Here is a 12966-nt window from a genome sequence, read left to right on the forward strand (position 1 = left end):
TTCATGGGTGTGTCCTTCATCTAATTTTTGGATTCCCTCTGTTACTTTTATTAAGTTAGAATTTTTGTCTAAAGAAGGAAATCATTTCATTTCCATCATTGGGGCCAGTTTTCATCATTTATTAACAGATTTTTGTTACCTCCAGTACATTTATTTTTACCAGCCCATGCAGAATTTTTAAATTCCATCAACTACATTTTTAAATTGCTTGCTATTTTTCAGGTCATTGTTAAGATGCACTGCATTTGTTTCCTAGTATATTGATTTGCTTGGGAGAGGGAATAAATTTGTTTAATTGGATAATTTTTACCACATAAACTTTTTAGTTTCATTATTTTTCTTGGTGTTTCCTGTTGCTATTAACATCACCTTCCTCAAGTTCATGCAAGTTTTACCATAGACATAACAAGAGAAAAATGGAATTGAGGCATGTAGTAGAATAATTGACAAAGCCAGCAGGCCTATTAAATGAGAGGTATTCTATAGTATTTCTATTAGTAAATAAAATAGATATTGATACAGATTTAAGAGAGCTTACATAGAATGAACTGAGACTTTAAAATTATTTTTAAAATTATCTTGGATCATTTATTTCCTTTTTCTATCACAGCCTGATTAGTACCCAATTGGAATTTTATGACACATTTGCAAGATAAAAATGATTCATGAGAGTTATACACAATGTTCTTAACTGTACGTAGTTTCTGTCACTGGGACCATTGCCACCCACTCTCACATCTTGTCTCCACATCCAAATAAAGAGCAAATTCCTGCTGTTGGAAATGTGATGTTGAATTACAAAGAAGAACTATGCAGAAAATTTAACTTCTTAAATTCAAAGTGGAAACAGTTTATGGAATAAGTTATTCAGATAAAAATCACTGCATTCTCTTTGATGTTTATAAAATTATTCTGTCTAAATTATGTTGCCATTTCAAAGTAATAGTTAAGAAAATAGATATTTCATTTTTTTATCAGTATTCATTTAGGGGTATCCTGGTGATGCTGGGAGCTACTTCTAGTTCTGTTCTTGGGCTCACTCAATGATACTCGGGGACAAGATAGTAGCAGGGATTTAATTAAGGTTTTCCACATGAACAACATGCACTCAATCCATTATGCTCTCTCTCTGGTGTTGAAATAAATATTTTAGAAGAATATTTCCTTTGGCATACACTGTCAAAATAGATTATTTTCTAATCACTAAAATAACTTATGTTAGATTGTATAATTGAAAGTGACGAGAAGGGATGGAAAATATCATATGACTTAAATAGACTTTCTACATCTCAACTCTCAATTGTTTCCATACAGAATGGCCTACAAAAAGCTGATCTCATTGCTATTTAAAATTTTCTGCAGATGAGAATCAGTTTCAGTAAAAAAAGTAAAGAAAGCTAATATACTGAATATGCATGCCCCAACTCCTTAACTGAAGATGACAGAGTAAATAAATTTGTTGTAGTTTATCAAGTTAGATTGAAGTTTTCAGGACTTTGCTGTAATAAAGGGTCAAGGTGGTGCATGTTTGTATCAAAATAAATTCTAATTGTACAAAGGTGAGTCATGACAGTATAGATAAATATGTGAATCATTTTATCAAACTTAAACTGACTTCATTTCTAACTCTTCCCATTTAGTTTAGTATAGGCAAGTTCCATAATATCAATCTTATATCTTACATATACCAATATAACAAGTTATCAAATATACAAAAATAATAAAATAATTTCTTTTAAAATTAAGTAAAAAGAGAGGACTCAGCACAATACTCAGCACAACACAATAGAATATGTGTTTTCTCAGTAAAATAAATGTTCTTGTTAATTTCATTATGGTCAGGTAAAAGTTTATCATACTTGGAATAGCAAATTTTTTATTAAAACATTTCTCAATTTTATAACCTATTATAATTACTTCTTTATGAGTGACTATAAATTGAGGAAATGTAAAAGAAATTTAAAAAATGTTAATATTAACTCTGATTTATCCTTTTCTCTGATTATTCATAAGATTTGAATATGTCTTCTGAAAGTAAGTACTTGTCAGTCCTCCTAATGGCCTCCAAGGAGAAAGATGTCAAGAAATTCATTTGAAGCCTATTTTGGCGTTTAAGCCTGCTGGGCCTATGTCTCTACAATTTGACATTCAGTGGGAGCAATAAATGTTGAACATATTATCAGGAAATTACATCTACCCTCCAAATATTTTAGTGGTTTATTCTTTCATTTTCTTATCTGAAAAAAAATCTATATTTAACAGGTGTTGCTTATTTATGTGTGTGTATGTGTACATGTATATATAGAACGCCAAGTCTCTTTTGGTGGTCTTCAACAACTTCAGTTGTATATTCTCTTAGGATAAATAGTATCATAAGATAAATAGTATCTTCTCTTAGGATACTATTTATAAATTTCTTCTAATTTAAAATTATTTTTTAATATTAGTAAAATAATCATTTAATAATACGGCATAATTCACTTATTTGTGTGCTACTACATTTAGTGAATCTGGTACTTTTCCTTATTTGTTAACACATTAAATAGTAATATCTCATGAACCCAAAGAGCGAAAACACTCATCTCAGAAAGATATCTGATAGTTGATTAGCCTTAGAAATGTTGTCCCTACTGCTATACATCTGCTATTTTTTTGTACCTTTGAAAGTTTTTTTCTAGAATATCTTGACATTTCTGGGAAACCCATGCTCAATGGATTAAAATAATTAATAAAATAATTTGACAAAATACTTCTTGTTTACCAAATCTAGATTCTATGAGAAGAAACTCAGGTGAATAAAGCTTAGGTGAAATATACAAGAAGTTGTGCACAATGATAAAAGATTTATGCCAAAAAATAGGATTCCCTAATTGCTTTCCTTTTATGGTTTTGAGAAGTTTAAGGACCATGATGAACTTGGCTGATGCCACAAAGTAAGAATTTCACTCTTTTTTTCTCATCACATTAGCTACTCATGTATCTAATGAGAATTGAGTCTGAGATGCTGTAGGAGTTCAGTATTCAATTCTCACACATTCTCACACCACCCTCCCTTCAGTTTCTTTAACTATGCTTGTCCTTTAGTCTTTTTTTCATAGGTAGCACTGTAGCACTGTCCTCCTGTTGTTCATGGATTTGCTTCAGCGGGCACCAGTAATGTCTCCATTGTGAGACTTGTTACTGTTTTTGACATATCGAATACATCACAGGGAGCTTGCCAGGCTCTGCCATGCAAGTGGGATACTCTCGGTAGCTTGCCGGGTTCTCAGAGAGGGACAGAGGAAAAGAACCGGGTAGACTGCGTGCAAGGCAAATGACCTACCCACTGTGCTATCACTCCAGTCCTTCATAGGTACAACTTCTAAAATATCTACTTATTTTTTAAAAATGTGACTTTAAAACTAACTGTGACTTTTAAATTTTATTTATATATACTGTTTGGTTGTACATTTCTTCTTGAATATCAACTAATTACTAATCTTAGTAATATTTTCTACATTTTCATTTCTAAAACACTAAATTTTTTTATCTATCTCTGACTCAGCTTTTAGAATATTACTCTATTTTCTTGAACAGATACACAAATATTCAGCTGTAACTCATCAGGTGGTACTTTTAAAATTATCAAGTAAATACCAAGAAAAAATTCAAAGGAAAGAGAGAGAGAGAGAGAGAGACAGACACAGAAAAAGAGAGAGGTGTGTTTAATGGGAGATTATTGTGGCATATGGCTTATGTGGTTGTGTCAAACATAAAACATGCTATCTCTTTCTCAAATATACATACACACTATACAGATATCAGGAAAATAAAATGGTATTCACATTACTTGAGGTATTTAGGATCTTGCAGAGTTTTTAAAACATTGATTCATCTGAAATGACTGTGACATTGTCTATCACAGTGTCTATTTAAGTAGTTTTATATCTGAAATTTTCATTCCCAGATTCTATTAATTTGCTTGGCACACTATTTTCCTAGACTATAAAAAGATTCCCACTGTCTACTTCAATCAAATCCCTATTTAACAAAAGCTTGTCATCAGTGTGCAGTTTGAGCTTGTGCGACTCCCAAGAGGACCCTCAAAAGACATCTGTGGCTAATCTTCATCCCCTCCATGTTCTCAAGATTCACTCCCCTTCCTGACCAGTCCCACTCTTAGCACGTGATTCTACTTACAGAGTTCCTCAAAGATGAAGGTTATCTGGCATTAACTCTTATTTTTAGTCTGTGTTACTTTTATTTTTAATTTTTTTTAATTTTTATTTTATTTTATTTTATTTTTTGGGTCACGCCTGGCGATGCACAGGGGTTACTCCTGGCTTTGCACTCAGGAATTACCCCTGGCGGTGCTCAGGGTACCATATGGGATGCTGGGATTCGAACCCGGGTCGGCCGGGTGCAAGGCAAATGTCCTACCCGCTGTGTTATTGCCCCAGCCCCTTATTTTTTATTTTTTTGGAATGTTTATATGCTACTTAACACTGTGGTTTTTGTTAAAGACTATTTTTTTATTAATTTTGTTTGTTTGTTTTTGAGTGATTCTCAGCTGTGTTCAGGGATTACTGATCAAGATTCACTCATGGTAGTGCTCAGGGGTCACATAGGGTAGTGGCTTCCAACCTATATCAACCATGTATAAGACAAGTGCCTTACCTGCTGTCCTACCATCCAGTCTTATAGAAATCTGTATTCTTAGTCGCATCACTCTACATCTCCTGAATAATCACTGCCAAATATTTTGACCTTTATTCATTTTGAATAACAACACCAATAGACACTATATTATAAATTATATACCCATATTATTCCTTTAGGTTACTATTCCTTTCTCTTCCTTTCTTTATCAGACCTCTTAACATATGTAAAGGTCCACAATGTTACCATTACTTCCTCAATATCCACAATTCAACTGAGCCCTGACAATTGAACTTCTACATGTACACAATCTTTTGAATTTATTTTTACCATGTTACTACTACATTTTTTTTTTTAGTGCTTAGGACATATATTGATTGTGTCTCAATTTTAAGAATAGTGTCTTGGGGTAAAAAATTATCAAGGTGATTTAAAAGTGTGTCTAGAATAAAATAAAATAATTTTATTCATTTAGAAAGAGGCATTTTAATATAAAATCATGGATTCTGAGAGATAATACAGTGCATTAGTTACTTCCCTTGTAGTAGCTGACATAAATTTGATTCTTGAAACTACATATAATGCTCAAGTCTGTCAGGAGTGATCTCTGACGGTAGAGTAGGTAGTAAACCTGAGAACTGTCAGGTGTGGTGCAGAAACAAAAGAAAACAATACCAAAATATCAAAAGAAGAAGAAGGAGGAGGAAGATGAGGAGGAGGAGGAGGAGGAAGAGGAGGAGGAGAATGGAATAAAATCTAATTTGATTTCCAATTAGAAATCAAAATTTTGTGGTAGTATAATATTATAATAATCATAAATACAAATAACATAAAATAAGTAGTTAAAAAAGATTTAGGAGTACTAAAACTTTCCACTAACCTCCTAGCTATTAACCAAGAATAATTCCTTCTTATAATAATCAAGTTTGGTCAACTACTCCTGGCTATCTGAAATTCAGATGACTCATTTATTAAACACTTAGAAGTTTGTCTTTCTTTCCCCAGTGTGCAAGTTCCTGAATAAAGACTTCAGTTTTAGGTAATCTGTTTGATTTTCTTTGTCTACAAAGAGTAATGCATCTCTTATGATCAACAGAGTGATAACAGATTTAAAAAAGGTTATATTTTGAGGGTGATACCCAAAAAACTGTTGATTTCTCAGGACAATATCAAGCTTTTTTTCTTTGCATTTCCTATTTTCAAGTCTATTCCTTAAATTTCAGGTTTTTTGGTCAATTGTTAATGATATAAAATAAGGGTTCCGCTTAATTCTGTTGGATGAAGATATTCAGTAGTTTTCCCAACACTCTTTGCTGAAGAAATAAATCATTCCCCATATTGTGTTCTTGGTATCTTTGCACTAATGTGAGATAATCTCATGCATTTTGATTTATGTATGAGATTTTAATTCTATTTGTTTTTGTCACTTATATGCCAATGCAATGTTTTGTTTTGTTTTGATTTCTGTAGCATTTTAGCAGTAGTATTACTCACCCACCATTGTTTATTTTACTTGAAATAGTTTCAGTTATTCAGGATATTTTTGGGGATTGTATTAAATTGGAGGTCTCGGGTCTCAGAGCCTGCTTCGATCGGGAGTGGGCCTCTTCTGCCTAGATTTCCCATTTTCACTGGAAAATGTGACCGCTAGGCGGTCACACCCAGGAATTGTCCCCGGCGCCCTGTAATCCCACCAACAGCTAACATCCAGAAACTTAAAACCAAACTCCCAGCAGCGAAAGCAACATCTTATAGACTAGTTCTCTCTGTAGGAGAACATGGTAAACTACTGAGAGTTTCTGGCCCACATGGGAGAACCTCGCAAACTCCCAATGGTGTATTCATATGCCAAAACCAGTAACAATGCTGGGGCTCATTCCCCTGACCCTGAAAGAGCCTCCAATGCGGCATCGTTGGAAAGGACAAGTAAAGAGAGGCTTCTAGAATATGAGGGCTAGGACGAATGGAGACGTTACTGAGACCGTTCAAGAAATTCGACGATCAAGAGATGATGATGATGATGATGATGATAATGATGGTGATGATGGTGATAATGATATTAAATTGCTTTTTTGTTTCTGAAAAACTTCCATTGATATCATGACAGAAATCATAATAAATCTTAAAAATAAACTAATAAAAAAAAAGAAAAGAAAAAAAAGAAATGATAATAAATCTATCACTTTGGATACTATGTACCTCTTAGTATTAATTCTTCCAGTACATACACACAAATATGTTTCTGCTTTCTTTCATCACTGTTTTAAAATGTTATGTGTATAAGTCTTTAATCTCATTAGTTAAATTTATTTCAAGTATTTTTGATGATATGTAGGGTAAATTATGATTTTTTAATTCCTACTTTGGGTAGTTTATTGTTAGTGTATAAAAATATCCCAGAAGTGGTTTTGCTGGGTCAAATGGGAGCTCAATTTCTAGTTTTTTGAGAAACATCCATATTGTTTCCCAAAAAGGTTGGACCAGTCAACATTTCCACCAACAATGAAGGAAAGTCTCTTTCTCCCCACATCCAAAAACAACACTGGTTGTTTTTGTTCTTTTGGATATATGCCAGTCTTTGTGGTGTGAGATGATATTTCACTGTTGTTTTGATCTGCATTTCCCTTATCATTAGTGAAGAAGAGCATTTATTTATGTGCCTTTTGGCCATTTGAATTTATTTTTTCTTGAGAAAGTTTCTGTTCATTTCATCACCCCATTTTCTCATAGGATTGGAAGTTTTGTATATTTTTTTCCTTGTGGAGTTCAACCAGTGCCTTATATATCTTTAATATTAACCCCTTATCAGAATGGTATTTGCTGAATATCCTTTCCTATTCCATAGGCTGTCTTATTATCCTAGTCACTGTTTCTTTTGAGGTGCAGAAGCAATAGCACTTCTGGGAATATACATGGGGCCTCAAAAACAAACGGCAGAAACACCACCTGCACTTCTGTGTTTACTGCAGCACTAATCACTATAGCCAGAATCTGGAAACAACCTGAGAGCCCAGGAATAGACAAATGGATAAAGAAACTATGAAATATCTACACAATGCAATACTATTCAGCTGTCATGAAATCTGTTATAAATGGATGGAAATGGAGAGTATCATTCTGACTGCAGTGAGTCAGAAGGAGAGGGACAGATATAGAATGACTGCATTCACTTGTGTCATATAAAAATATATATGTAGAAATACACACATATATATGTTTATAATCTCTTGACAGCCAGGCCTCAACAGCTCTCCTCCAGCGGGGGCAGCCCAGACCATGGAGCAAATGGAGGAGGAAACGAGGGCCAAGTGGGTTGATCAATCAGGTGGTGTTTATTTCATGCTCCCCATGCACCTGTTCCTGTCTCTCCCCATTCTAGTCTCACACTGCCCTTCATCCCGTCTCCTCCGGTTTCTCTTGCTCATCCCTCCCCACTCCATCTTCTGCCCTGTTCTCTCTCTCTCTCTCTCTCTCTCTCTCTCTCTCTCTCTCTCTCTCTCTCTCGCTCTCTCTCCTCTCCTCCAACACTCTTGTCCCTCCACCCCCAGCACTCTGGGCCCAGATGCTATAGTAGCAAAGCCAACATAAGAAAGCCCTTCCTGAATGCCCATTAGGCTCAAGGGTGGAAACACCACCTAGGGGTGTTCCTCTTCTCCTTAGTCCAATAACTTAATTAACATGTTAATTAACATCTGAATTCTACTTCTTAATATTAGTTATTTTGTGTGGACACATTAAGAGATACATTGAGCTTATAGGGTGGTTCTCGCAGGAACATCTCGCCACAGATTCAGACCACAGTGCTCAGGCCAGATTAATCTTTCCTAACCCTAGCAGGTTCTATTTATTACTTGTTGGATCATGACAGCATTTGTCCATGTCCATGCTCTTAACTTATAGTTAAGCATTATGGCACTTTGGCCAGACCCATTTTGATGCCAGGGTAGCACATAGCTCACCACTTGCCCTGGGTCCATCCGGTACTTCATTGGGACCCTGCTTTTGGGGTGCTAGGAAGTAAGGGGGCAACTGAGGCTTTAGTTGAGAGAACAGCTGTTCAGGAAGAAAATATCATTTGGAGTCAATTAACTCCCGTGTTAGAAAAGCATAGCATTAACTGTCTTCTTGTGCTCATACAAAAAGGACATTGCTCTAAATTAACTATGCAAAGGACTTAAGGAGAAGATAAAAAACAGTATTTGCATGTCAACAGAGCACAAAGAAAGAAGTTACAAATAAACACAGAACACTGTTATGGGAGCAAACCAATAAGCCTAAGCTCCCTGTGGCAATGTAGAAAGGACAAACCAATGTTATCCTACACATTTGTGGAAGACTAATATCCATGGCCAGGGAAATCAGGGGTTAGGAAGACTGGTCAATAGTTGGAACTAACCCACAAGTTTCTGTGGGGCTGAGGGTAGGTAAGATAGAGAAGAGACCTGTATGATAGTAATAGCTGGGAATGATCATGCTGGACAAGATCTGAGTGTTAAAAGTAGGTAAAGGGATATACCTGATAAACTTTCTCATCATTATTGCAAACCACAATGCCCAAAAGGAGAGAGAGAGACAGAGAGAGAGAGACAGAGAGACAGAGAGACAGAGAGAGAAATGCCCGCCATAGCTGCCATAGAGCATAGAGGTATGCAGGGGTTGTGGGGGTGGGGTGGGGGTTGATGGGAGGGAACCTGGGGAACACTGATGCTTGGAAACGTACACTGGTAGAGGGATGACTGGAATACTGTATGCCTGAAATCCAAACACGAACAGCTTTGTAAGGGTATATCTTACAATGATTCAATAAAAAAGTTTAAAAATAAGCCAAGAAAAAAAATCACTGATTTTTATGTTGATTTTATATCCTGCAATAATTCTGGTGTCTTTCAACATTTTGGTGGGACATTAAGTGTAGTCTTCCTACAAGATATTTTGTAGGGCATTAAGTGTAGTCTTCCTACAAGATATTTTCTCCTGAAGATAGATGTAAATTGACTTCTTTTTTTCCAAATTTAATATTTTTGGTTTTTTCCCCTCAATTCTCTACTTAGGAATACTATAGTTAGTTGGTAGATGTGGTAGTATCAAACATCCTTGCTTCTTTGACAATCTAAAGATAAGACTTTGATTTTAAATTCTGAATTTTGTGTTAACTGTGGGCTTTTAATATATGGACTTCAATGTGGTATAATAAATTCTTTTCATATCAAATATTAGTATTTTCTATTAAAGATATTGAATTCAGTCAAATGATTTTTATCATCTATTGAGATTTTATTGACTCATTTTAAAAAATAACATGCAAATTGATTAATTAGTATAACATTCATTGATTTGAATATGATGAACTGTCATTATAACTTAGGGATAAATTCCACTTCATAATATTGTATGATTCTTTTAATATGCTGCTGATATTTTTCCTGGGAATTGTTTTGTTTTGTTTTGTTGGGTCACACCCGGCAATGCAAAGGGGTTACTCCTGGCTCTGCACTCAGGAATTAACTCTGGTGGTGCTCAGGGGACCTTATGGGATGCTGGGAATCGAACCCGGGTTGGGCACATGCAAGGCAAATGCCCTACCCGCTGTGCTACCACTCCAGCCCCAACCTGTGAATTTTTTTGAGAAATTTTACATCCAAGTTCACCAGGGATATTGTTTTTTTTTAACATTCACTTTGGTTTTTATATGAGTTATAATAATACGGTAAGTATGAACATCATCCTTGTATTATATGTTGAAAAATTTTTTAATAATTTTTCTAAATTTTTCTGAACTTTTAGAAAAGTTAAGCTGGATGCCACCTCTTATAGAGGCTTATTTTTATAAAGCAGGAGGTTTTTAAAAAAATATTGATTTGATTTCCTTATTTACTATTATCTGTTCAGGCTTTATAGTTATTTTCTATTTTGTTTTGGCAGGTTGTATAAGATTTATTCTCCTTTTTTCTATGTTGATTAGCATATATTTGACCGTTATAGATCTTATATATGTATTTTTTCCTGTGGCATAAATTTTATTATTTTCTTTCATTTTCATATTGTTCATCTTTTGTGTGTTGAATTACCTTCTTTGGCTACATTCAAAATAATCTCTTTGAATTATATTGTTTTTGATAATTTTATTGTACTGTATCTTGGTATAGAACTATTAAAAATATGTGAAGTCCTCTGGTTATTCATAATTTTCACCAAATTTGGGAAGTTTTCAGTTGTTATTTCTTAGATAACCTCCCTGACCTTTTGTATTTCTCTGTTCCAAGACTCCCACTATGTTATGCTAATTCTTTCTGATGATATCCCATAATCTTTTGGAATTTATTCATATTTTTTTAACTCAGGGTAATTTCAAAAGCCTCACTTTAATTCTTTTTTTTTTTAATTTTTATTGAATCACCATGTGGAAAGTTACAAAGTTCTCAGGTTTATGTCTCAGTTATACAATATTAAAACACCCATCCCTTCACCAGTGCCCATATTCCACCACCAAAACCCCCGTATACCCCCCCACCCCCACCCTCCGCCCCCAACTGTATAACTGATGAATTTCACTTTATTTTCTCTTTACCTTGATTGCGTTCCATATTTCAACACAAAACTCGCTATTGTTGTTGGAGTTTCCCCCCCAAGAAAGACAGCCCTACTACCAAGGAAGCATTTGATAATTAGTTTTCCATTGCTGAGAATGAAGAGATATGTAGCCCCACTGATCCAAGTACATAACTCTTTTTTTTCCCTTTTTCCTTTTCCTTTTTTTCCCTCATCCCCCTCCCCGCGCCTCATAGTATGGTGAATGCCACGCCGCGTTTCTCCCTGAAAATGGGAAACAACTGGGAAAGAGGGATATTTCCTCTTCTCAGCCGGCGTGGGGCTGTTGCTTAGTTCACAGTCCAGAGAAATGGCTACTACGTTAATAACCTTCAATATTAAAACAAAAACTCACTGTTATTATTTGGAGTTTCCTCCCCAAATCAGACCTGTTCAAAAGGAACCGTTTCACATTGCTTACAATTATAGATGTTAAGACGCTGCCGCGTCCGCGCGGTTTTGGATTTCTGTATAAAGTCCAGGGAAAATTCTGCCAGAAATTGTATAGTCCAGCTCACAGTCCCAGTGCATTGCTGTAAGAATCTCTGGAATCAAAGTCTTTAGGCGCAGAGGGTCCCTTTCACTCTCAGCAGCTCCAAATTTATCTGGGCCGAGGGCGTGCCAGTTACACCCCTTTCCCATGATTCCCTAGGAGCCCCAAGTGTAAAAATCGAATACCTCTGGGTTAGGAGTCTTAGAAGATGGCTCCTGCCATGTGGATTCTGCTACTGCTGCCATTTTCCGTGCAGGAAGACAGGATGGGGAGGGAAGATCCCCCCCCCCCCCCGGGCAGTAGGGAGTTGTAGCCCAGTTCAGAGTCCCAGTGCATTGCTATTAGAAGCTGCGCTGGATGCCCAAATGTGTTAGGTCTCTTGAATCAAAGTCTTTAGGCACAGAGGGTCCTCACTTTAATTCTTTCTTCTATTTGCTTGAGGCAATTGTTGAAGTTTTCTTTTGACAACTTTATTTCAGATGTTGCACTCTTTTAGATCTGCAATATAATTTTATGCAATTTGTTCGTGTTATCTTCTGTTGATATCATTTTGTTAATATATACTGATTTCCTGTTTTAATGTAGTATCTATTTGTGTTTCTTGTTCATCAGAATTCTTCATTTGAAACAATATTTTTCAAATTGTCAGGGAATTTGGTATCTAGTATGTTTTTCAGGTTATTACAACACTTGGTGGTGTCAAGTGTTTAAAATATCTATAATTTTTATAATTTTGCACTGGTCAATGCACATTTGAAATAATAGTTTGCTCTTATAGTCTTTGCAACTGACTTTGGCAGAAAGGTGCTTCACTAGTTTGTCTGGGAAGAGAATCTGGGTGGACTGAGAGGTGGAATCCCTGAGTGAATGGTAGAGATGCTAGTGTTCCATGGGAGGCCAGACTTGAAAATTTAAATGTTTTTTTAAAAATGTAAGTTTAAACTTATATGAAATAAGTTTGTATACCATTTATATAAAAAAAATCAGCAATTTAATTGCACCAATACTTTGCTTATCATTGCTTCATGAAAAATATGAAGTTTATGCAAAGTTTGCCTTTGAGAAAGTATTGAAAATTGAATTAATTTTTTATTCTTAAAGAATCTTCATTTTATAAAACGGTATGTACATGAAACTGTATAGATTTAAAAAGATTGTCTGCTATATAAAATGGAAAAATACACAGTGTTGGTACATTTTAATTCAATAATGCATTATGCATGTTGATATATAAAATATTTCCATGG

This window comes from Sorex araneus, chromosome 10 (genome assembly GCF_027595985.1).
Source record: "Sorex araneus isolate mSorAra2 chromosome 10, mSorAra2.pri, whole genome shotgun sequence".
NCBI classification, from domain to species: domain Eukaryota; kingdom Metazoa; phylum Chordata; class Mammalia; order Eulipotyphla; family Soricidae; genus Sorex; species Sorex araneus.